The following is a 27,915-nucleotide window of genomic DNA, read 5'->3' as shown; positions in this document are numbered from 1 at the left end:
GTGGCTTGCCATTGATTCTTAAATCTGTGTATTCAGTCATGAACATTTTTCTTACAACTGCTTCAGGTACCTTAGATTCAGTAAGTTCATAACTCTACTTCCCCAGCTCTAAACCTGCAGATTCCTCTGCATTTTTTTTTAATTCTCAATAAATGAAACCCACTTCATGGTTGAAAATCTAAGAGTTGCTCTGGATTCCTGACTTCTTCAGTCCCTACATTTTCTTGACAACTAAACCCCGAGAGACTGTCTTTTCAAACTCTCTTGAATCTGCCCTCTCCTGTCTGTACCATTACCACCATTACTGCCTTGGCTCAGGCCCTCATCCCTTTCTTGAGATTATTACAGCAGTCTCCTAACTGATCTCTCTGCCTTCTGTCTGGCCTGTCTCCAATCTGTTCCCCACACTGCTGCCTTTCTAAAAGGCAAATCTGATCACGACTCTCTGCTGCTTAAAATCCTTCAGCACAGTCACTGCATCTTCAGGATAAAGTCTAAGCTCCCTGGCATGGCACAAAAGCTCCTTTGTGATCTAGGCCCTCCCTTCATGTATGTATCAAAGTCTCCTCTAATGATCCTGGTCCCCACTGTCTACCCCTGCCCATAGCATCTGTGCTACAGGAAATGAACTGTTATAAGAAAGAAATGATAGGAGAGATTATGGAACTGCAATGTCCAGTACCATAGCCACTATTGCCTGTGACTGTTGAGCGTTTGAAATATGGCTAGTCCAAAGTGAGATGCACTATAAGTGTGAAAGAAGACTTATTGTTCTTTAGGGTTTTTTAAAATTAGTGCCTTGTGGATATATGTAAAGGTGAGATTCACTGTGATATAGAAAGAAGAGTTTATGTGGAAAAAAAAAGAGTGTAAAATATCCCATTAACATTTTAATATTGGTTGTATGCTGAGATAATATTTGGTTTATTTATAGTTGAGTAAAATATATTATTAAAGTTAATTTCATATTGTTTTAGCATGGCTACTAGAAAAAATGTATTTACCACATGGGTTGCATTACAGTTCTATTGGACAGTGCTGTTACAGGACATCTCATTCCCAGGAAATGTGTCCTATACAAGCCAAACCCATGAGCCTCTTGAATGATTCAGTCAGCCCTACAGTATAGAGAAGCAACAGTGGTTTCGTTTCTTAAATCTAGAGATATAAAGTGCTTTAGGTAAGATTCAGAATCAGAGAGACAGATTCTGAACACTAGAGGCAGGAATCATACATAGAATGTACACAGCTTGGAAAGTACATTAAAGTACATCAGTCACTGCAGGCCTCCCTAGACCCCATCAGGAGTGGGAAGCAGGTCTTGTAGTGTAGCAGAGGGAGGATTTGAGATAGATGGGAAAAGCAAGGAGGAGAAAGTAGAATTACATCCCTGGAAGCATTCTGCTTGTGAGGTACCAGGTGAGAGGCAGAAGGCCAGACCTCTGAGATGCCCTGCTATCGATCTTTCCCAGTGAGTTAATTCCCAGTTCCCACTGTCTAGTTCTAAGATCCTGAACAAGTTAATGAATTAATGAGCCTGAGTCTCGATAACACACACACACCATACAATCACTGTTCATCAAACAAAACTGTGGGCCAAAAACCCCCCAAAACCAAACAAAAGAACTGATAAGTGCTCCATGGAAGTCAGTTTTGCTTTAAAACTGAGGGTAGCCATCTGTGCATCACTTGGCCCAAAAGGCTTTAGTAAGGGAAGGGTATGCGGGGCTCTCAGAAAACCCAGAGGGTAGGTAGTATGTTGTGTCATAAAAGATAGGCAGAGCTTTATTCATGTGTTCATGGTGGAAAAGCCAACTAGTGACAGGAAACCAGAGCTTGTAGGGTTGGAGCAGGAGGGAGAAACCCTCCTGGAGGAGGCACTGGGAGAAACCAAGACAATTAAGAGAAAAGTTGAGAAGATTAGATTCCAGTGAAGTCTGGAATAGGCAGTGTGACTAGGTGTCTTCTCTCCTGGGGGGTTTCATGCTGCATTCTTCTGAGCCCTAAGGTTCTGAAAACAATCTTCCTCCTTGAAGTCTATATGAATAGCTGTTTTTATTTGCTTTACGTGGTGGACATTTGTATAAGAATATTTGTTAAGGGGAAATATTCTTTTGCTAAAAACAAAAAGTTTGAAAGTCATTCATCTCCAGACAAGGCCCGAGAGGAGTGGTGAAAACCCTGGAGTGGTTATCGCTCCTTTTTCTGCAAGATCTGGGACCAGTTTAGCCCTTTGCAGGCAGAGGCAGCTCCCTTGCATCTCTCTGTCATTGACTCACCTGACATCAAGCATGTAGTTTACCCAGGGACATGCAAATGCAGCTGCAGTATGCAGAGCTCGGCCTTGTTCTTGGATATTCAAGTTTTTACTTTGTATTCCAAGTTCTACTTTGTCTCCTACATTCACAAGGCCCTGCTTTGAGTTCTGTGTGGGAATCCCAAATCATCTTGAGTAACAGTGCTGTCATATCTCTCCAGGTTCTCTTGGGACAGTAGTGTTGCCTCTGAGCTGCAGACCTTAGATCCATGTCACTGTTACTCTCTTTTAGGTCCCTTCAATACTGATACATACCAGCAGTGGTCAAGACACTTAATAGATGTTTTTAAAATTGAATAATTTATCTGTATACTGGCTGTATTAGTCCTTTTTTATTACTATAAAAACAAAAAAACCTGAGGCAAGCTAACCTTATTAAAAAAGGAGGGGGGGCGTTATTTAACTCGCAGTTTCAGAGGCTGAAATTTCAAATAGCATGGCTGCAGCTTTATCATGGGCCTCATAATAAATGGCAGAAATGCATGTGGGAGAAAAGAGATCTCAAAATAGGAATCCAGAGAGAGATTAGGATCCCATAATCCCTTCTCAATGACCTAAGGACTTCCCAGTAGGCCCCAACTCTTAAAGGACCCACTTCCCAACATTGCCATTTTGAAAACTAAGCTCCTAACACACAAACCTTTGGGAGACAAATGACATCCGGACTATACCACTGGCTGTTGGGGTTCCAGGCCCCTGACAGCAAACACTGCTTTCAGATTAGCTGCCCCTCTTGTTTCTACATGCAATTTGGAAAGAGAAGAAGACAAGCAGTGAGCCCATTTTCTTAAATTAGGATACATCTGTGTCTTTGACTCCAGTGGGAAGGCTGGTCTGAAGGGTCCATGAGAAAGGTGGCTGCCTTGGTGGTGTGATTTCAGAATCCTTGCTCCTGGAAAGGATACTTCAAACATTGGCAGTTTCTCTTTCATGTTTTCTAACATGTGAAAGTCTTCATTAGAAAAATGCTGTTTTCTTTCCTAATTCCAGTATTTCCTGAAAGAAAGAAAAGATGAGCTTTGGTACTTGAAAAACCTGACTTTGGCTCCTGTAATTAATTGACTGGCTGTATGATCAAGTTGTTTCATCTTCCTGAATCTCAGTTTTTTCATGTATGAAATGAAATTAGTAATACCTACTGTTCTGTTATGTCTAATTAAGAGAAAAAAGAAAGTGCCCAGCACCAGGGCGTCAAATGCAAATGCTATGGAAATAGGAACTTAAACTTAGAAGACATTTGCTCATTAGATTGAATAATTATATAGACCTTTCCCTGAGACGGATAGGGAAGAGAATAAGAAATCTGGACCAAGGAGCACTGGTGAAAAATGACCGGAAGGAAGCTGCCTTCGTATTTTGCTTAAGTCCAGTCCTGCCTAATGGTTTGCATTTGTAAAAATATTCATCTTGGATTATGGATCCAGCATGAAGCCATAAGGGAAAAGGAAGCCAGTTTACATCCTCTGCCAGGATAACAACAATAAGCAAAGCATGTGTTTGAATCTCTGAGTAGTCAGGTGCACTGCCTTCAAAATAAACTTTTAATTTCTATTCTTTGCTGATAAATTACAAATTAAGGAAGTCTCTAAAATTCCCTGAAAGGGAAGGTTCATGTACAAATTAGACACCAAGGACAGGTTTCTTTTACACTCATTTTGTTGGAGCTATTCTTGCCTTAACTGAAGGTGTTTGGGAGGTTCTTTTATTGCAGCCTTTGTTGCTTATGAGAAGGAGGGAAAAGCTTCAGTACACTAAGGAAAGATGATTTTGATTAGAGGCAATATTGTTCTCAGTGTGGGCTGCCTTTCATACATTATAGTGATTGCTAGTACATAACTGAGGGAAACCCTCTTATTGAAGTGCTGTAAGCAGCAATGAGATAGTCTGATCTGACATACTGCTACTTCTGATCGACAGGTGTTTATTACAGGAATGTGGGCAGACTTACACTCTTTAAAGAGAAAAGTGGAAGATATTATGCTGGTTACTGTGACTGCTAATGTCCTGATCTAGCAGGTCTTTGTCCTTTATCATTTATTTCCCCTGTGAAATCTGAGCGGTGGACTGGATTCAGTACATGCACAGGTTTCTGCCTTCCTAGGCTTTTGATGCAATTGATCACCTCACTGTAATACTGTGGCCTACATGAAATATTATATCAAAATTATGAACTTCAAGGAGAGAGCATAAATCTGCTGCCTCAAAAATTAAAAATAAAGGACTTTAAAAAATGTTATTTAGTGCTGCTTTGTGGCATTGAATATATAAACTCATTTATTGCTCTGATAGTCCCCGAGCAAGAACTATTTTGGCTGCAGTAAATGATATCAACTAAGGTTTCCATGGCAGCATCAACTTTTAATTTTCAAACTTTTGTAGATTTTTACCTTCTGGACTCTTATGGATTGAGTTTAAATTTGAAGGTTTTTTTCCCCCTCATTTATTAAGGCAAAGCATTTTTAGGTATTGCTTGAATTAATGTACTAACATGAAAATTACTGTTAAGAAATTAGAGGGCTGGAATTGTGGCTCCGTGGTACAGCACTTGCCTAGCATGTGTGAGGCACTGGGTTCAATTCACAGCACCACACATAAATATAAATAAATAAATAAATAAATAAAGGCCATTGACACCTAAAAAATATTTTAAAAAAAGAAAGAAATTAGAAGCATACAATGAGGGCATTGGAAAGAGATAATGAATACTATGCTTCTAATGTCCTACCAACTGCAGGAATCTCTTCCACAGTATCCCAGTTGCAATTGAGCCCAGCCAGGAATTTATAATTTTATGATATCAATGCTTCCAATGACAGTTGTCTGCAGTTCCTAAATCTTAAGCTTCTCTTTAGATTTGAGTCTTGTCTTATTTGTGATCATACCAATACTCCTTATTAAGCACAGGCAGACAAAATATTTTTTTTCCTCATGGTGTGCTGAAATCCACCTCCCCACAGCTCACCTGTGGTCTTCACATGTCCTTTTGGTGCCACAAAATAAATAGGGAGCTTCTGTGAGGTAGCTCTTCAAATATTTGACCATATCTATTGTAACTACTAAAAGTCTTTTCCTTTCAGAGTTATGTGGTCACAGTTGTCAACTGATATTTCTCCTGTTGCTTACACTCATCTGGACCCCGCCTCTCTGTTCATACCCACTTAACCATAGGGTATCTTGAATTCAACATCCTTGGCCTGACTCTTCTGAGCAGTAGAAACCAGGGCTACTGTTGACTCACTTGGCCTTGGTAACGTCTGTTATTAACCTGTTCAAATGTGGTGACGGCTTCCTTTGTAAATCAAGGCAGCACACTGTTAGATTATATATAAAGTCAAATAAAACTCCCAAGTCTTTTTAACACCTTCTACAAAGCTAGTTCTCCTTCATTCTCTGCTTGAGCAATCAATCATGTGTGCTTGTTGGAGGATTTCACATTTGTCCTTGTTAAATTTTGCTTGTCTTTTTGTCAAATTACTTTTCTTCATTATCAAAAAATTTTTGAATTCTTACTTTTTAAGTCAATCTGTTAGTCATACTTCCACTTGTTTATCAGTTGCACATTTGAAAATGGTATTATCTCTGTGATGGATAAAATGTTGTCCAAGAAAGGCCAAAGATAGAATCCTGAAAATTTCTGTAAGCAACTTCTTGACATCAATATAGTATTAGTTTTTTTCAGGTGCCTCAGTAACTCTATCATCCTTGGTCCTCTAGTTGCCAGTTGAAGAGAAGTAGAATGAGATTAATTTGGAATAAATTTGGATCACACTAATTTTCATTTTTGAAAATTTTACTAGAAATTGCTTTTTACCACTTCATTCAGTTGTCTTTACAGAATCATTACTCTTAAAATGAATTGGTGAGGTGACAAGAAATTATTCCTTAGGTGTCATTCCAACACAGTATTGTATTCACACCTCCCGGGACAGACAGTAATCAGGCTGAGACATGTCCAAAGAGTTTATTGTGCCTGAATAAATGGCTCCATAACTTCTCCATAACATGACCATGACAGAGAATGCACTGATGGCATTATGTCACCAATGGATTTGTTTTCTCTAAAATCTGTATTATTTGTAAAGAGGTTTTTTTTCCCCTTACATAATTTTTTTTTACCTTTTTAGATTAATATCAGATATCTGTCAATAACACATGACAGTTCTTTCTGTACTATATTTTATAGTATTTATGTACAAAATTGCCCATGCTTTTTTGCCTGGGACTAGATAAAAAAAGAGTAAAAGAATAGTAGTTCAAGAAACACAAATCTATGATAAGTCAAGTAATAAAAGTTATTGCCTCACGAAATACTAGCATTTTGTGATACTTTATTTTTTGAAGTATTCAAACATTTTGTTTTGAAAATAATTTGATTTTAAAAATAATGTGTACCCCTTAAATCTGGAAATCACTGGAAAGGATAAAAAAAAATGAAAAGTCAACTAAAATTTTACCACCCACAGATTGTTACTGTTGTGACTTGAGTATTTTCTTTCTAGATATGCATTTTTGTGGGTTGTATGCATGTTTAGGAGTGTGCATGTGTGCATGTATTTGTGTGTGTGTGAGTGTGTGTGTGTGTGTGTGTGTGTGTTTAAAAGTTTTAAGCTAGCCTCATCATGGACACAGGAAGTTTGTACTGAAGAATCATTTTGGCATAGTAGTAGTAGTTAACAGTGCTTTGGGATCTAGAGTGTAGCTTAGTGGTCTCTGGATTTGATTTCCAGCATGAAAAAAAAAAAAGAAAGAAAGAAAAACGAAAAAGAAGTCTTTGGAGTCAGACACAGATACATTGAGATTCCATCTTGTTATACTGTTAATATAGTGACTATAAATTACTGAAGCTCTCTAGACCTCAATTTCTACTTTTATAAAATTCATTATAAGAATTAATAAGATATAAAAAGTTTATTATAAAAATTAATAGATAATTCATGTAACATATGTATGTCATTCTTGACCTATAGCATGTATTCAGTAAGTGTGAGCTAGTATCATAAAGGTTTTATTTTCTATTTTCTTTACCTAAATTCTAGGGTAAAATTTTTCTTATCATAAAACATTATTTGATAATATTTGGAATGACTGCATAAATTTCAATATATGAATATACCTTAATGTTATCATTTCTCTACAGTTAGACCATTTCCAATTCTTTGCTGTCATAAAAGTGCCACAGTTAATATTCTTTACATTATTTTTTGTGCATAGAAAACAGATTAAAAAATGAATGAATAATGACATTCTTACATAGAAAAAAAAAACCCTAGCAGTTCTTTCATGTCTACTAACATACCAGATTATATGCAACATTCTTTACAGCAAAATTCTCATTTAACTTTTGCACAACCCCTTTGAGGTAGTCTGTCATCCCCATTTTCCAGATGAGAAAGTTTGAGGGTAGATAAGTCTTTTGCTTAGGCCTCAGAGACAAGTGGTAGAGATGGTATTTGGAGTCAGCAGTCTGATTCCAAAGCTTAAGCACTTCCCACTCTGGCATGCATTCATGCCTATCTTTTTGAGGCAGGCAGAATGAATGGATACCATTGTACTTTCTACAAAATGTCACTTGGTGCCACATAAAAGGTAGGACACTTGTCCTGAACTCTGGGCTTATTCAATATAGTTCCTCTTGTTTTCATATGTTTTAGAATCAAGCCTCATTAAAATAAGGCATTAGCTAAAGGAAGTGAAGCATTGATATGATTACTTGACAAAAGGAAACTTCTCGGAAGAAAACATTTGTTTAGTCAACAATATAAAATGCTTTTTTTTGTTTTAATTGTATGGACTAGGCCTGAATCATTTATCTCCCTAGAAATCAGAGTGTTTCACACAAATCAGTTTAGGAATTAAGCAATAAGAACAAAGTAAATTGACACTGTCAAAAGAAATTGTACTTTTTATTACTTGTACATTAAGGGTTGAATGAAAAAAATATTAACCTTAGCTATAAGATGATACCAGCAAAGAGCTGTGATAAGTACAGATTGAGGGGGAACATAAAGTATACTGGGAAGTATAAAGTACCCACCCCAAAGAACTATTTGATGAACTGACAGGCTGTCTTTAAAGTCAGCCTTATGGAACAATTACCTTGGCAGCTCTCAAGTCTGACTTACAGCTTGTAGTGTGGCAGCCAGTTTTGTAGGAAAAATACATAATTAATACGAAGAAGAAGGTACAGGTATTGCCAGTCAGCACCTCATAGTTTGTTAGAACAAAGGGACAGTCAAATTTGTCTTTTAATAGGGCAATTCTCATTTGTCACTTTGTACATTTCAGTTCTTAGTAAAAATAGAAGCAAAAATTCTAGCTTACAACTTGTACTAGCTTACAACCCTAGTAGTAATATTTCATATGCAAGAGGTACTTTGTTGCAGAGTTTGTAATTTTTATAGCCCTTGAGCTTGCACATTTTTTGTCTTGGAATTATTCCTATTTTTCTTTGGTTGTTTACTTCTTGCAGGGGAGAAACAGTGTCCTCAAGGCCCAATAGCCAATAAGGTTTTGCACCTTGACAATATCACCCACCAACTAACTTAGACCGTTAGTGGTGTTTCCCCATGAGTTATTGTAGATGGAAGGGCCAAACAAGTAAAATTCGAGTTCTATGTACAACTAATGAATAGTTAGATTGGAACACAGAATTATATGTGGAATCTACAAATCAGTTCTGAGACATCTATTACTTAGTAGCTGTCTAATCTGGGGAAAGAACTTTACTGTCTGAGCCTCCAGTGATAGTCAGAAATTATCTGGAGGATCAAATATATTGAATAAGCTATTTTGTCAACTCAAAAGTTATTTGTGATTCTTTTCATAATTATTAACTACTAACCACAGGTCATGCCTCTTGGGGAGGAGCTAACATTTAAAATATTTACAAATGAAGAATGATGAAGATATTTGTGGTCTATATTACCAGATCTTTCTAACTCTTTGCTTATATTTTATCCAACAATAATGGGACAGGTCCTTCCTTTACCCTGGAAACCTGTGGTGCTTAGCTTTGAATCTCTCAAACTTTGGATTTGGAGAGGCTGGGGTTGTGCCTCAGTGATAGAGCACTCTCCTAGTATGCATGAGGCAATGGGTTCATTCCTTAGCACTACATAAAAATAAAATATTGTGTCCACATAAAACTAAAAATTTAATATTTAAACAAATTTGGGTTTGGATGCTCACTCCAAGGCATATTCCCCTGAGGATGGAGGGGAACCCTTTGAACACGAAAAAGACCTTTATAAAAGTAGACATTAGATCTGTTGTGTTGTTTTAAGATAGAAACAAAACTGGTATGTGCAATGCCTATTTTAGCTTTCAAGAAAAAGGCTCAAAGAAAAAGACAAAAAGGTAGAAAACCTATTCCAAGATTGCATTATAGAAAACTATAGGAAGCTCTTTGGTTATTAGAGGATCATGCTGCTAGTGGCAAGAGGAAAGAGAACAAGAAGTCAGGAATTCTGTTGCTGGGTGACATCATGTAAGCTTTTTGGAACTCTCCCATCCCCACTTAACAAGATAAGGGCTCAGAACTGCATTTCTGCCCTTTCCCTGGGCTGCTGTGGGGTTACTGCTAAGCTTCGCCTCACTTTTATTGCCTCCCAGATGGTCATAGAGGATGGCCCTTTCTCTCTATTAGAAGAGTAAGATTTGTCCATTGGCCATCCTTCCCTGAGCTGTACTGTAGGACCCTTATGAAGGTGTTTTGGGAAGTTAATGATTGAAATGTGTCTGTGAAGTTGCCCAGGGATGGGAGTGAACTAAGTACTGTTCCAGACAGCAAGCCACTGTGACCACTTAGTTGGGAGCTGACTCAAGGCCACTAGTCCCAGGATGCCCTGAACCTGCTGCTATTCTCATTTTGAATTGGTTTCTAAATTTTATTTCTCTTTCTACACAGGAAACTATGCTGAATTTCCCTCCTTTGCTTTGAAATCCAGACCTTCTTCATTAGCTATTTCCTGAATGTCTGTCTGCTCTGAACTAGGCATGGTGAGAGGAACACTGAGAAATCAGACATTGGAAAGGAAAAACATGCATAGGTAGAAAGCAGGATGTACCTCCAGAGTTGAGAGAAGGGAGAGGTTAAGTTTGTAATGATTTTCTTTTCCCTCTGTACTTTCTGCAATAGATTGTACTACATAAAAATCTATAGCAATATTCATTTATGTAGCAAATCCTATAATAGTGAAAATCCCTATTATCTGTGACTTTGGCATGCATCTGTAGTACACAATTCCAATACAGAGAAGACTTTGGACAGTCCCTTGGAGTGAGCTGAAATGGGATTTAACCTATATATCAAGCTTTTTATGGTTTTGATATTTTTCATTTCCTCGTGTCAACAAATACCTGACTTGATATTAAAGCCAGTTAAATCAATATTTCTTGCAGTAGTCAAGGTACAGCAACATATATCCAAGGGCACCATATCCCTAACAGCCATATTTTGTTGTGTACATATATTTTATCATAAACCTAACTGAACTGTCTTCTGATGAATAGATGAAAATATCAACATAGCTACCATAAAAAGAAAAAAAACCAGAGAATCTTTAATCTTGTTCCTCGCCCATCGTTTAAGCAATTCTACAATTTATTTTGCTTACTTTAATCATAAGGAAGGACAACATGAAAGGTCTCTATTGTGGTGGTTGTGGTTTCTTTATCTCTTCCCACATTGATCTGCTTTAACCTTTCTCCCTCTTTCATCCCTACCTGAGGATGTCTGACCAAATACAGGTGGACCCAAGAGTCTCAGACTGCAGGAATCTGGTCATTGTAAGGAGAAGGAGAGTGGGTGGAAGCCCATTCCTACTTACTGTTTTTCCTGAACTTGTAACCATTAGATTTCTCAAAGTTACCTGTTAGAAATTCATGGTATTTCTAGAAACAAATGGCCAGAAACATCAGTTTATAAACACCAACAAATTCATGTACTGTTTGTTATCAGGAAAGCCTAATGGACCTTCCATGTACTTCAGTACCTGCATTATTATTCTCACTTTATAGATAAAGAAATGTGTGAGACTTGAGCTGCTGAGTGAGTTATCCAGGAACATTGATAGAAAGGAATTTGGACCCAAGTTTGTCTGATTCTAAAGCCTTTTCACTTTTTATTACATTAGACTGTTTAATATATATCATGAGATTGAAGAATAAAATTTTCAAGTTGTTAAAGTAATAAATACATACTTACTATAGAAAGTTTGGAAAGCAAAAGACATTATAAAGAAAAAAATTACTCATCCTTAATCCTTCACCCCAGGGATAATCACTACCAGAATTTCAATTTTTTTTTCTTTTCAGGCTTAACGAAAGCTATAATTTAGACACTCAGATGAATACTATTGCCAAAAATTGTCATCTTTGAATTTAACACGTGTACTTCAACAGTGCTGCCATTGCTTAAACTTCCTTGGAATCATTTTGAGAGCCAATTTAGGAAACAAATTCCCTGTAGACACCCTTATCCAGGGGACTTTGGTAGAAACAGCAAAGACAGTGTATCTATTACCTGAATACCTATCAAAATAATACATAACATGTTTGACCATTTTGCACCTTCTAAAACCATATGCTACAGCTATTTAACTGTCCTATAAAGAATACCATCCTTGCCCTCTCTAAAAGTAAACACCGTATTCCAACTTCAGTTGCCGTGGGGGATGGTATTTACAAAAACGCTGCTTCTTACCATGTCAAATATTGATGGATATTTTGGGGTATGTTTAAAAGCCTTTATTAAAAATTAAATCTATAAATGTTTAATATCTTATTTGACAACTCATTTATTACATTGTCAACACAGCAGTGTTTGCCTTTTGCAGTGCATAAAGAAAAACCAGAAAATTGTTTTTGTCAAAAGTTTGAAAAGCATGTTTTGAAATCAATTCCTTTGTAATGGAAGAGTTACTCTCAATGAATTATTCCCCTCCAAGGAGTTTTTGTGAAAGCAAATTTATCTAAGTGTGATGAACTGATCTTTAAATAAAGTCAGTAGCATCTTGTGTAGCAGTTAATGTTTCCCAAGGAAGGAAGCATGCACACGCGCGCGTGCGTGCACACACACACACACACACACACACACAGAGATTGCTATCAAAATGGCCATTGGTATACTTTACTAAAGTCTAGAAAGTCAAGGAGTTAAGCACCTGCATCCCATCAACTTATTCTGTCACCCTACCCCAAGACCACTGGGCACCTGGGACTCCTGGATCCTGGATTTTGGATGCCTGCAGAATTCCTCAGGGCGACTCCCAGGGTCGAGGATTGGGAAATCTGGGCATGTGCACTTGTCCACAGGACTGTGTTCTTCCCCATCTTCTGATTGCCAAGATTTCCTACCATAACAATTCACTTTGCTTTAGAGCTAATTATGAATGTAGGTCATGTCTGTGTTGAATGTCTTTGTACTGTCCTGACATTGTGTCCGTTCACGTTTGTTGGGTAATTGAAAGGTTATAATATATGCTCTCGGAAAATGGACTGTTGGGAGAAAAAGTTAGTCTGATTGAAAGAAAGTCAGAGTCAATGGTAGATTAGAATCTCAGGGCTTCAGAACTTCCAGGTCAGTGCTCTCATTGAAACGTGAAACTTAGGAATGTCAGATGACTTGAGCAAGGTCACCCAGAGGTAGTGCCAGAGCCAGGCGTGCAGCATTAGCATCAGCTTTCCTAAGGAGTCCCATTCTTTCCAGCACCTCCCTGATCTTGTTTCCCACTGGTTCCCTGGAATTCAGCCTTCTGAGTGTAGGATCACTGACCAGAGCATCCAAATCCCCACACGGTGCTTAACACATTGGAGATATAGGATTCATCACTCAAAGAGAGGGTCTAGTGAGTGCATGATTTCTTGGTTGACCTAGGACCTTTGCACACATCTCTGTGCCTAAGTGATTACTGGCTGACTGCTGAGTTCTGTAGGTTTATGTGTACATTGTAGGCTATCTCTCCGAGAAGAGAACATTGGTAACAATAATAGCCAAGATTTATTTTTAATACTTTAGGCAGGATATCATGTGGCTACCAATCTAGGCTGATTGACATACAATTGTTGATATCCAATAAAATGGTAATTTTTTTAAATGAATCACTGATATTTGGATGAATATGTCAAAAGTCTTTACTGGACTTTTCTTGAAAAGTCCTGATTGGCATCGTTGGAAGCACAGCCCCACTGTGTGTCTTGTATAATTCAATGAATCAGGTCTTTGGACCTCTCTGTGCCTCATTTTCTAACATCTGTAAAATGCCAGTGATGACACTGTCTCCCTCAGAGTATTGAAGGAGTTTGCCTTTGTGAATAATGCCTAAGGACAATGCTAGGCACTTTCTAAACAAGAAATGAATGTTAGCAACTGTTATTAAAATATCACTTTTATGTGCTAGGTGTGTTAAATGCATTGCACACATTTGATATCATCTATGACTTTGTTAGGGAGATACTATCATTACCTTCGTTTTGCAGTTGAGTAAACTAAGGCACAGGGTGGCTACTCCACCTACCCAAGGCCATAGAGCTATTAAATCATGGGTTAGGACCGATTCCTTGTCTACCAGACTCTAGATCCTGAGCTCAAGTGCAGGTATGATGGGGAATGGATGGTGTGGTCACTAATATGAGACATGCTTGACCTTCCAAATTTCCTTTCTTTATAGAACACTCCAGAACCAGTCTGCTTCCAGGAACATCTCTGTGGATTCCAAGGTAAGTAAAGATGGTCCTTCTCTTCTCCATGACCTCCTCCTGCCTATATAGCCAGCTGACTCAGCACCCACATGTGACTCCTGTAGGCCCCCTTACAGCTGCTTCTCAGAGTTTGAATACCAGAGTTTTATTTATAGTGTGTAGACTGATGCACTCCTGCTAGGGCCATTGGGGCCAATGGATCTGAGGTATGTCTGCCCATCCGCATCCTCTTTCCCACCCATCTCATTATGTCTATGGATATTGTTAGTTCTCATGCATCTAAACTACTTTAGAATACCACAAAAAGAAAAAGGAAAAAAGGTCTTTTATATACATGCTTGTGATTTAGAAAAGAATTACCATTAAGAGTGGCAGACTCTGGAGCCAGACTGCCTGGCTTTCCATCCACACTGATAGCCTTTTTCACTCTTGTCACTGTTGTTGAAGAATGTGCCCCAGTGAATCTAGAAGTCTGACTTGCAATTCCAGTGCTCAGTCAGTATGAAACGGGAGTGGAAGGACCCAGGCCTCAGAACCAGACAGCCTGGCTTTGCCTCCCGCTTCTGATTAATAATCACACAGTCTTTGCACTTCACTTCTCCAAGCCCCAGTTTCCTCCTCTGACATGTGGACGAGTATGCCCATCTTGCTGCATTATTGGGATGTCTCAAGTTCAGATATGTAAAGGAAACTTACCCAAGCTTGACATCCAAAAAGATGGTATCTATTTTTCATATCAATCCTTGATATTTGACTGGATATGTCAAAATTCTTTGCTGGACTGAAAGTATATTGTTTTAGGTTCATACATTTTCTGAAATATTTGTATCCCCCTCTCCCAGCAGCCTGTATTCCTTGGGAAAAGATCATCTTTGGCCCAGATCCAGTCAACAAATCATAAATTCCAAACTGGGCTGGTACAAATTAAAGAGGCCTTAGTGATTCCTGTACATTTTCATGAATATTTAATCTAAACTTGTTTTTTTTTTCCATAAACCCCACCCCAAACTTTAGTAGTAAGATGATTGTAACTTTTTGAAAAGAGCCATTCACATAGGTGGGAGTTGGTTGTTTTACAGGCATATACTGTAGTGCTTAACTTCCTTATATCTGAGTTACTGCAAAAACCCTGCTTTATAGTTGTTTAAAGAGAATTATTCTGGGAAGAACTAGTTGATTTTTCTCTCTATCTCTAGACACACACACACACACACACACACACACACACACACACACACAGCCTAGTTGTCCTTTTGGTTAGGCAGCTGAAGAGTTACTATGTAAATTCTGGCAACCTTCTCCCCATCAGACAAGCAAGGGCACAGTCAATTCCTGTTTTCTTGGAACGTATACCAAATAATCAGAAACTCTGATTATTCTGCTGGAAGGCAACAGCTTGATGGAAAGATGTACCAGTTGAAAACAATTCTGATCATATTTTTGTCAGGAGAATGAGATGCCTCCAGCTGTCTGTCACTAATCATATTAGAGGTGGAAAGCAGGAATGTTTTGGCCTGCAACAGATTACTCTAATCGCATGTTGGAACGCTACTTTTACTGGCTGCTTATCCCAGAACAGTGACATTAGACGTTCCTGCTGTAACTGGTCTTGCCAGTTGGTAGTAGTCTAAAACATATGCCACATGAGCACACTTAAGGAATTTTCTAATTACAGCTCAAAGGCTTTGCTTTTATCTTTTTATGCTTATACTGCAGACTTCACTGATTGAAATGATTTCTCCCTCAGCATAATCTTATTGCCAGTAGTTACAACAGACTAGGAAGATGGTAAATGAAACCCACAATAACTGAAGAGGTGTCCGAATTCAATTAGGAGGAAGCCTGTCCCATGTGGACACAGAAGCCATATAAATCCATTTTAATTGTGAGCTGTGGTACTTATCTGGTCATGTTTATTTTGGATGCAAGTGCCAAAGCTGGATTTAGACCAGAACTCCAGATCTTTGAGCTCTAATGACTAATTTGGGTTCCCGTTGAATCCCTTTATTCATTTCTTAATTCATTCTCCTAGAATTAGAGTTGCTTGGTTGCAATCATTTCATAAATTTCTTGTAAATCAAAACAAATATACATAGATTTTTTTCCCCTGATGGTGCACACATATTGCCCTGATCTTAAAGAACTGTTCTTGGTATCAAAATAATAATAACAGTTTCAACAACAAAAATAACCTTTTGCAAGGTACTATAGTGGAAAACAGAGTAAGGCCCCAGGAGACAGAATTTTGAATCTCAGCTCAACTTCTCATAGTTGCGGGACCTTGGTCAAGATTCTTTTCTTCTCTCTGCCCCAGTTTCTTCATGTAAAATGGGATGAATGGTAGTACCTACTTCACTGAGTTGTTTTGAGGACTAAATAAGCTAATATATGTAAAATATGAAATGTGCATTTATATGTGGAAGATGCCTGGTGCAGTAATGAATGCTAGTCATTAGGTTTGTTATCAATAAGACGGTGGTAGACCAATAAGCAGATTTTGCTGGTACCACAATATTCTCATTTAAATATGTCCTGTTTCTGCATTCCATTTGGAGAACATTAATGATGATAATGAAAACACTGGAGACTCTGAATTTGGAATTAATCTCTATTATTTGTATTGTACCCTTAATTTGGCTACAGAATTAGCATTTTTTGGCTTTCCAGCCTTGATCAGTGGTAACCTGAATCCCTTTTGATGCAAAATTGCTTTAAAATTGGAAAGAACATTTTATTCTGTCAGCATACATAACATTGGCCTTTGGTAAAAAGAAAAGTGTGATTATAATATGTAAAACAGTGTGTGTGTGTGTGTGTGTGTGTGTGTGTGCGTGTGTGTGCATGTGTGTTTGTGTTTGTGTGTGAGAGAGAGAGAGAGATAAAGAAAGAGAGAGGAAAAAGAATAGGGGAGATATTTGGGGGAAGAATCAGCTCTGATAAATGCATTGGAATTTTTCAAGCTATTTTAACAGTAAAATGTGTTTATTGTCATGTATGAGCTAAAGTCTACAAAAAGATAAGTCTGGTAACTTAATGATCTTTCTCCATGGCTACATAAGAAAGAGTATTGAGTAAATTGATTGCCAAAAGATGCATTGCAATTATTTTCCCTTAGTTTTTTTTTTTTTTTTTTTAAAAAAAACTACAGGAGCTGTTCAGGTATACATGTGTGTACCTGTCTATCTGTTCTAGAGAAATGTATATCCATGTGCATCCAGTGATGGATGAAGTGTAATTATATGTTGAAATATTATAAAACAATGAAAAAATTAACCAGAGTATATACAATTATATGGGCATGTTACTACAGATGTAATGTTGAAAAAAGACACCAAAGAACAATACATAGCAAACTTATTACACTTTAAAAAAATATGAAAATAGACAAAACTAAATTTGTTGCTAAGGTACATATACAAAGTGGCTAAAACTATAAAGAAAAGCAAGAAACTTATTACTGAAAAATCAGGTATGAGGATAGTGGTTACCTCTCAAGGAGGGAGGAGAAAGGACCTGAAGGTTAACTGGATATGAAAATTCTACATTTTTATTTTAACAAATTTTTACAAACTAGCAGAGTCTTTTCTGCAAAGAATTTTCAGAAACTAAAGATAATTTTAACATTATAAGCAACAAGACAATGTCAAACTTTGAATTGTCAAACTCTGTCATTCACTTTATGAGGTAGTGATGGTGACTTATAGATCACATCTGGAAAGAACTGATCACCAAAATTCTGAATTATCTGGGAAACATACAGATTTATATCTACCATGGTTAATCATAAACCTGTACATATGTGCCTTGATATATCATGACTACAAACTTGACAATATTGTCATTCTGCTTACCTTTTTTTGTTCATGGCTTATAAAATACAATGTGTTAATACAACAGTACATGTATATGAATTGTAAACAAGCAACCAAATATATATTGGGGATACATGTTCAAAACATGTGATAAAATATCTTGGATACCACTACTGCATAGCTCAAATGTATATCATAGTTGTGGGATATACTGTCACTACCAGTCGTTAAAATGTATAGAAGATGGAAACTTGCCATCTATGTTAAAGGGAGACACATCTCAGCCCTAATTTTTTTTGTTGTTGGCAAACCTCAATACTGAGGCATTACTTTATATATTTTATTGCATTAAAGCTTTTGCAGAGCCATTAGGTTTGGGTTGCAGTAGAAAAGACAGAAGGAGAATCTCAATCTCTCTTCTCTCTCTCTCTCTCTCTCTCTCTCTCTCTCTCTCTCACACACACACACACACACACACACACACACACACACATACACAGAATAGCTTTTTTGTTTGTTTGTTTGTTTCTGTTTTGCTTATATTCCCTGTAAGATTCTTTTTAACTGTTGGGAAAAAAATATTGAATACCCTCAGATAGGTTTTCATGAGGCAAGAATACTGGAAAGTATCAGGTGGCACATGTATCATGGCTTGTGCCATCTGCAAGCATCCAGACTTCAGTACATAGGCCTCTCTGAGCCTCCATTGCCTTCTGTCTATCCTGCAGGTGATATCAGCAACCTTTCCCCAACTCTTTTTTTCTGTTTTCTTTTTTTGGTACTAGGATTGAACCCAGGGTACTCAACCACTGAGCCACATCCTCAGCTCTATTTTGTATTTTTTTTAGAGACAGGGTGTCACTGAGTTGCTTAGTGCCTCACTTTTGCCGATCCTGGTTGAACTCACAATCCTCCTGCCTCAGCCTCCCGGGCCACTGGGATTACTGGCATGTGCCACCATGCCCCGCTTTCCCCAACTCTTATGGGGCCATCTATGTGAAAGTATCTGTAAAATGTTGCATTTCCTACAAATATAAAATATCATGATGATCCTGTTCCTTCTATTTCTTGTTTAACACAATATAACTTTTTATGAAGTTCTGATGTCCTTAACCTGCAAAGTTCTTTTGATTTGAAGATACAGAAAATGACTGTCTGGTTTAAATTTTAAAAGTAGTTATTTAAATTTTTTTACTCGAAAGATCCTGGGGTGTCTCAGAAATGATGAATGGTTGAATCAAACCAAATCACATGTAGGACATGGGAAGCTCAAGGGACCTCAGCATTGGACTTTATGGTTCTTTTCTCTTAAGATATTGCTATTGTTGTGATTGAGCAGTAATGACTGCTCAAGAGAGAATTTCATTGGTCCATCCCAGGTCAATTGATCACCTTTTGAGGGGATGATGTCATGTATGACAGACATGATTCCAGGGAGTTCCAGCCCTGCATATCTGGGACAATTCAGAGAATAAGGGATGCCTCTGAGTATCTGCTTACAACTGGTATAAATGTTTCAGTAGCTGTTACAGACCCAACTTTCTTTAAGGAACTGTTCTAATAAAAAATTAATCAAAGAAATATAAATACAAAGGTGAGGGTTTTCTTCGGTAAATGCCAGCATCACCTGCTTATGTTCATCTTGTGGAGTGGGGGGCCAGCAGGGACGGGGACACCGGACTTGATGTCACTTTCATTAATTGCTAAAAAATTCTTTGAAGGTCCCATGAAGCATCCTGTGCTTTGGCTCTTTTTCTGAAGTTTGGCTTTACTTTCACCTTTAATGACTGTTTTACCTCTTTTAGGAAGAAGGCATTAAATCAGTTTTAGCATTACTAATGTTGATACTCTCTCCACTAACAGCTTAACTTGCCTTAAAATTTTATGCCAGTAGAGAAGATAAGAGAGTTACACAGAGTCTGCATACCACAGACAAGTCGTCATTGCCATTAAAAGTCCTCGAGGTTTTTTTTCTTATAAACCTATTATATTTGAATATATCATAACCATTCCTAAAAAAATGCATATAGCATTTCTCATGTGAAATGGGTATCCAATAAGTAGCATTTGTTCTACCAGGGTCTGAACAATTACTTGTAATATTCCCAGAATGGAAATAATGAAAATGTTCATATGTCTGACAAATGACAAACTTCCAAAACAAGTTGAACAAGTCAAATATGTCCTAAATATTGAGTATCCTAAACTGTCTCTTTGGAGTGTTCATTGTAAGCTATAAAAAGTGCTGCAGATTTTTTGTTTTTCAAGCACAAATATGTCTGAAATAAACAAACTTCATATTGTTCACATTTGCTTTCTGTATAAAGAAATTTTTTTTTCTTAGAGAAGCCATGCCATTGAAGAGACAGATACAGTGATAACAATCATTATTTACTTACCTTTCATTTTCCAAAACGTGGAGTTATAATGTAATGTATAGTGCATACTTTTTAACCAGCTTTCAATACATTATCAATCCAATTCTCACACTGGTTATAATAATAAATTATTATTTGTCAGATTTTAAGTACTGACTCATGAACTTCTATTGGTGGCTATTGTCCAAAGGTTTGCAGGTGTCCTGATTAATGCTTTGAAAGACCAGCATTAACAATAAATCATACTTTTTCTGTAGTGGAATGGAAAGGATTTTGCATTCTGGGTTCTCTAAGCTTTGATATTTGGGAGTTACTTAAAGTAAAGGGGTAAAGCATTCTCAGGCTTTAACCCTTGAACTTTAGGTCAGCCATAGTCAATAGCAAAAGCATCTTGATAGCTTTGTTCTCCTAACCCTGAGATTTCTTGACTATGGGAACTGACAGAGTGCCAAGTAAAGGCCTAATTGCATTCCTTGTTACTGAGAAAAAAAGCTCAAAGGAATTTTCCTTTTTTCAAAGGGATACCTGAGCATTAACATTTTTGGAGGATAGCAAAATTGTTTATAAGACTTGCAAACCTTTCTGAATAGCTTGAAGAGAGGTCTGGAAGCCAGATAAGAGGCATGTGTGGCTTACTTAGAGCAGTAAAGGGTTGGGGAGTGAGTTAAAGGGTAGGAATTGACTCTGATCAACAGGCTGATGATCTTCTTCCTTCTCTGTGGTCTGTTCATACTCAGCTAACTGACTGTGCGTCAGTTCTGTTCACCAGTATTCCCAGTGTCATGCCAAGTGTGTGATACTGGTATGTGGGAGATGTTCACTTAGTATTTGTTGACTGCATGAAAATATTCAGGCCAATATTTCTGTGATCTGTGTGTTGGAGACTAATGTTTTGGGCTGCATCTCCTCTGAACCAGATTAACTCTAGCTAACTCTAGTGGATTGAGATCTTTAAATACATAGAGTTTATATTCTAGTGAGGGAGCCAGACAGTGAGAAATCAAGTAACCAAGTGAACAAATGCAAAATTACAGCTAGAGCTAAGAGTGGTAAAAGACCTGAATGAAGAGAGTGCTGTGATAGATACTAAGGGCTTAGAGAAACCAGACCCTTGGATCAACCTGAAAACCCGGTGTTAGAGAAGGACTTGATACAACCTTTCAGATGGCTCAGTTTACTTTAGAAGTTATGTGGTCCAGTGAAAAGTCTTATCTTGTCACACTTTTTCTTAATGCAGTGGTTTGCAGAGTTCTTACCATAACAATAACGTCAGTTTCTACCATATAGAATTTTGCTTCCAACACCTCAGTTGCCTAGTGCTTGTGCCCAGGCCAGGGGTCGTTCTTTGCCTCACTTCTCTTTTCCAAGCTGCAACTTGTCTCCCAAAGCTGGTCAGCTGCCTCCCAAATGCACACCAGAGAAAGCCAGATGACCAGAAGAGGGTAGATCAGCACAAATTTATCATCAAAGCTAAAAGAAAGAGAGCCTCAAAGTGAATGCCCTGCTGACTGTGGGTCAGGGTGTTATCTTTGTATCTCAAGGACAGAACATTTAATAAAGATTTGGGTACAAAGTACACTTCATCCTCCAAGCATGCTGAACTATGTCAACCAGAAAACTGTTCTTTAGGGTTTACAATTACTTCTCTTTCCTAAATTAAAAAATGCTAATGTGAACTGTTGACTCTCAACAATACGTTATTATCGTATATAGGGCAAAGAGTAAATAAGACACTTGCCTAATGAAATAACCATTCATTTTAACTCAGCAAGCTGGAAGTAATTTTAGCTTCCCCCACTCCCATTTTCCATGCTTCTTTGTGGAAATAGGCCAGAATCATTTTTATTCCACCATTCTTCATAACCTTATAGTATGCTTCCTGTTTATGCTTTAAGAGCTGTTTTTAAAGAGCCTTAAGGGATATCCTTTAATACTTTCTCTTTTAAAAGGATTATTCATCTACAGTACCCCCTTAGAATGTTTGAGGGTTTGGAAATATAGAAGCTTCTTAATGAGATATGGTTAATGGTCTATGCAGGGTATCACAGTGTTTACACCTGGTTTAGTTAACATAAATTGTATTTAATTAGTCATTCTCGAAAAGAAGTAGATATTTTAGAATAGATTTAGTACCTAAAAACACAGTTTGCATTTTATGTATAACAGCCATAGATACTGTGAGTAGTATTTATAGATTAAAACAACGTGTTTGCAGTAACATAAAGTCAATTCTTAGGAACTTAAGAAGTTACTTGAAGTGTCTTATTAGTACATGCAAAACATCCACAGAGAATAGAAGATCACTTTTATAAAAATTCTTCATGAACTTCAAAATGCTGAACAAATGTAAAGCAATCATGTTATTTTTGCTATTTTTACATTTGTGGCATGCAGAATTTCCTGACTGAATGACAGACCATAGCTTTTTGTTTTAATGCTGAATGTGTTCCTGTTTAGAGTGAAATTTCCCTTTTCCCATATGACCCTGTGTCAGAGGTGCCCTTCAGTTCCTTAGCTGGGTTCTTTCATGCTGCACTTGACTTTTGAACCCTTCAGACCATACTTTTGCCTCCACATGATGCTACACATGACACTTTAGAAGCAGGTATTATTGCCAGGAAGGAACCATGTCACATCTGCAGTCTATAATGACTTAAAGAGTCCACTATAGCTGTCTCCCCCAGCCCCTTGCATGCTCTAGAACAGAAGGGAGCAATACCAGTCACTGGTCTTATGTGGCACTCTGCTGTGGTCCTTTCTGACAAGTCAATATTTCCAGAGCTCCCCAGTGACACTCTTTATTCTTGCTGTTGTACTATTGTCTTGAGACTGGTACTTTTTTTTAGCTAATTGTTATTATTATCTTAATTATTCTAGCTACCTGAGGTTTTTTCCTGCCCAGGCTGTGTCTTGGTGGATCTCTTTATTCTTCCTGATCCCCCAACACCAGATTCCCCGTGTGTTACTCTTTTTGTCCCCACTACTACAAGGTACAAGAAAGCATGTGCTAGTAATATTCCCTGCTCGGGTTCTCATTCTTCTCCCTGGGGTGAGGCTGCTCTTTCCCGAAGCACTCCAGAGGTGCCAGCTGTGCCTTTGTTCCACATTCATCTCAGAAGGCTCCCCTGGAGTGGGTGCAGTGGGAGGCACGGCCCTTTATCCTTGGAGTGCTCCTCCAGGGAAGTGCTGCATTGTCCCCCTCGAGGACCCAGCCATGGGAAACAGACTCCCTGACAGTCACCCTGGGTTACACAAATATTACTTCCATTTGGCTTGACCTTTCATTGTGCTAAAAAATGACTGAACATACTTAAATCTTGTACAGAATTTTTCTGGAAACAAAAATAAATGGGGTTCTTGCAAGATGCCACACTCGAACTTTTGCCCTTGCTCTTCCCTTTTTGAGTCATTATGTTCAGTTCAAGGTTTCCTTTTATCGTGTATTTTCTTGTTGTAAGAAATAGATAATTTCTCTACTGATAGAATTATGAATCACAGAAGCGACATGATTACTAGAGATATGGACACTTCATGTGGCCCTAAAGTGTTTAGCTCTGGGAATAGAGTCTTGCTGACATTTCTTAAGTGCTCACATGTGCACTTACGTGTCACTGGAAGACTGATTCTGTGACTGCTCTAATGCAATGGCCCAGCTTATCTCACAGCAGCCCTGCAAAGAGGTGGTGTCATCACCCACCCATGTATTTTAGAGACACAGATGCAAAGGGAGAGTGAAGTTAAGCAACTGGCCCAAACTCACATGAACTGTGGGCAGGACCAGGCTTCAGAACCATGGAACAACTAAACTGCCCAAATGACTTAGTTTTCTAAATATAGCGCCTGGAATCCTTGGTTTTCTCATCTCTGAAATGGAATAGTAATACCTACTTTGCTAAACTGTGAGGATCAAATAAAAATAATTATTTGAAAGGGCTCAGTAATTTGTAAACTGCCAAAATATGAGGTTTATGTCTGGGCTCAATGTTTAAGATATGTTCTGTTAGTCAGGTGAGTCTCATTGAGTCTGACCCTTGCTGTTTGGATGTACTGGTAGTTCAGGTGAAAACCTGTTTTTTTGTGTTTTTTTTTCCTTCTTGAAGCTGTCCAGAAATCATGGAAAACATATGGTTTCACAATGAAAATGATCTTTTTCTTTAACAATGAGAATGATCATTTTCTTCCAAAATGGTGGCATTTAGAAGCAGTTAGAGCACAAGCAACAATTACCAGAAAATTTTTCACATACCTAATAAGTTCAGTGTCATTGTTTCCCTGTAACCCAAACCCTCATCAGTGTAGCACTTAACACCTCTCTTTTTCTTCTAAATTGTGCTCCATCAATTTTCTTCCAAGTATCTGTTTCCCACATACTGTGGGCTTGTCAGTAACTGTCCTCAGTGTGGAACTGTGTCCCCTGCCAGCATGGGGCCCTGAAACAGAAGATATATTGATTGGACCAGGGCTAGGCCAATCAATGGAAAAGAGCTGGAAAACAAACTCAAAGATAAGGATTTGGAAAGGCCACAGACTAAAAAAACCCATGCTTCAAAATGTGGGACAGGAGACCAGAGCCAGCACCACAGAGAGGTCTGCTGGGTGGTGTCAGAAGAGTTCCAGGAGCTGGGAGGAAAAATGAGGAAAACTCTCCTTCCCCTCTGATGCTGGGCCTGCCTTCCCTACAGGGACTCCTCCATGTTTCCTTTTGCTTCCCGCCTCCCACAATGCTCTTCCCCGTCATGATGGGGCATCAGATCTCTCACAGTCCCTTGGGGGAAGTGAATAGCCTGGAGGAGAGCTTTTATGAATCCTAGAAATTGAGTTTTTCTGTTTTTTTTTTTTTTAATGGGACTCATATTGCATACCCAGGGTCACCCTGTTTGGCAGGTCTTCCAAGCAGGATTTGTGATCATAATGAATGATTTTTTTCCCCCTCTTCTCTTTTCTGGATAAGAACAATATCCTTGCCATTCAGTCTCCAAATATAGCAAGCAGTTATGATAGAAGAATGTCCTTATGTTAGGAAAAATGTTGGCAGTCTCAATGATGTGAAAATGTCCAATTTAGAAAACATGTTTAAAAGGAAAAGCTGTTGTTCTGTCCTTTTTTGAATCAGGTGGACTATAAAGGAATAAATAAAAAATTCAGAAAAAATGTGTGGTCTGACAGCACATTCCACTGTTTCTCTTTAGTCTTATAGGTACTTGTTGATTTTGCCTAAACTTCAGATGACATTTCTATCATTTCATTAACATGCCAGGCTGCAAACTGGTCCCCGCATCTAATTGGGAGCATAACTTGCATGCAGATTTTCCAGCTGATGCATGTAATCAGAGCACTGCAATAATGTTGCTAAGGACTAACTGCTTAGAATGTCCTAAAGAATAGTGGTGAATGTCAAAGAAGTGTACTTAGCATAGAGGAAGGAGAAATGACAGCAGGTACCCAAGAAAGAGCCCAAATGGAATATACTAGTAGTTGTCCACTCCCAGTAGATGCCTGGAACCCTATATATATTATGTCTTTTTCTGTTTACACATGCCTTTGATAAAGTTTAATTTATAAATTGAGCACTGTAAGAGATGAATAATAGCTAAAAATTTAAAAATTGACAATATGCTATAATAAAAGTTATGTGAATGTGTTCTTGCCCTCAAAATGTTTTATTGTACTGTACGCAGCCTTCTTCTTGTGATGATGTAAGTTGATAAAATGTCTACATGATGAGATGAAGGGGTGAGTGATGGAGCACAGTGATCTAGCAATAGGCTCCTTCGTAATGTCACTTGAACTCAAGCACAGCAGTACTGCAACAGTTGATCTGATAAGTGAGTGACCAGTGGTAGGGTAGCGTTTATAGCATGGATACATTGGATAAAGGGATTATTCAATCCCAGGCTAGCTGGAGCAGGACAGTGGGAAATAATGATCACACTTCTTAGAATAGCATACAATTTAAAACTTAGGAATTGTTTATTTCTGAGAATTTTCATTTAGTACTTTTGTACCTCAGTTATCCACAGGCAACTGAAACTCAGGGTAAGGGGAGGCTACTCCATGAATTAGTCACGGCGAAAGTGTATAAATAGGGAGTATCTGGTATGACATCATCTAATTGATGAAGGCATCTGTAGTTATTATTTATCAAAATAATAAGCACATCACTTAAACTTGACCAACTCAGGTGTGCCTATGCAGCTTTTCTTCATGCAGTGCTGAACTGCTCATAGCACTTAATAGGGAAGCAACTCAAGTAAATGAAATTATATGACTCCCCGTCTAGAGAGCAGTTTGACATTTTTCAAATTATTATTTCTTTTAAATAGGTCTACTGTTTTGTCACAGAAATTTTATTTGTAGGGATTCATGTTAAGGAAATAAGTACAGATATGTGTAAAGGTTTTAACCACAAAGATGTTTATTACAGCATTGTTTATAATATGGCAAGTAGGAAATTGCTTAATCAGCAATAATAGATTAAATATTTTATGTGTATTGTGTTACAGTCATACATAGAAATAATTATTTGATTACTATGGATATTATAGATAAATATTAATAGTGAAAAGATTTTTATGTTATATTGTGATAAAATGTAACAAAAACCCAAATAGGTACAATGTGATCACTTGTACATTAATGTATTAATATATTCTCAGAAAATTACCTGGAATTATAATTAAGATTTTAAAAGTGGTTCTCTGGGTGGTAAGATTATAAGAATTTAAAATGCTCTTTCCTTTTATCTGTTTTAATTTTCTTGTTCTAAGCATATATTGCTTTCTAGGAAAAAAGGAAGGAGGGAACAAGGAGGAGGAAGAAGAAAATAATTTTTCATTGAAAAGGAGAATATGGAGCCAAATTGTATGAAAGAGACAGACTTTGGATAACAGAGCCTTCACATGATGATTTCTATCAGAATTTACTTGTAAACACATTTCACAGTTTTGAGAATAGTAACTGCTCTTTAGTACTCTTGATTTAGTTAAGGTCATTACTCTTTATCCAAATCTTCCCTGCGGAATAAAGGAGCTCAATTTATTAGGGCAGCTCTGGGGTATCTTCCTATTCTCAAATCCTAGGTCTACACTTCCCACTTCCTGGGCCTACATTTTCTTGTGTCTACACTTCCTAGGTCTATACTTTCCAGGTCTACACTTCCTAGATGAACATTTACTGGGTCTACACTTCTCAAGTCTACATTTCTTGGGTCTACACTTCCAAAGTCTACACTTCCCAGGTCTACACTTCACAAGTCTACCCAGAGAGACTGCTAAATGGGAGACTCTCTGCATTTCTCCTATTTACAAGCTGCCAAGCAATGAAAATATATGGTGAAAAATTCATTGAATTATTTGTAGTATACTAACCCACTCTGAAATATTTTACTTGATCATCTGCTTCTTTGAAGAGAGGTGTTTGCAAAGCCTAGCTTTCCATCACTTGTTGGTTACCCTAGTTTTTACCTTTGCAATGCATTTGCAAGGTCAGGGTTACACAATTGAGAACTGCACAGTGTTTGAGGGGAACTTCAGCTGTAGGTGGAAAGCAGTTGAAGCAACCTGTAAAAAGGATTCCCTCCCATCAGAAAATAAAAATTCACCCCAATTGATAAACTCTAGCAGCCTCTCAGCCTCTTTCTTTTGGATCAAGGATGCCTCTGTCCTGTCTACACCCTGGACCTGGTTTCATTCTATAAGACAGGATATCA

The 27,915-nt window shown here is 37.8% G+C and overlaps 1 protein-coding gene across 4 annotated transcripts in view; it reads left to right on the top strand.

The window, feature by feature from the left end:
- Spats2l (spermatogenesis associated serine rich 2 like) overlaps positions 1-27,915 on the top strand; it is a 161,574-nt gene that overhangs the window by 9,539 nt on the left and 124,120 nt on the right. For all 4 annotated transcript variants that reach the window (XM_076865802.2, XM_076865804.2, XM_076865803.2 and 1 more), the window contains exon 2: positions 13,987-14,035. The gene's annotated coding sequence lies outside the window, so the exon portion shown is untranslated. The remainder of the gene's footprint in view (positions 1-13,986; positions 14,036-27,915) is intronic.

Source organism: Callospermophilus lateralis, chromosome 9 (genome assembly GCF_048772815.1).
Source record: "Callospermophilus lateralis isolate mCalLat2 chromosome 9, mCalLat2.hap1, whole genome shotgun sequence".
Classification (NCBI taxonomy): Eukaryota; Metazoa; Chordata; class Mammalia; order Rodentia; family Sciuridae; genus Callospermophilus; species Callospermophilus lateralis.
This window is presented reverse-complemented; position numbering and strand designations above follow the sequence as displayed.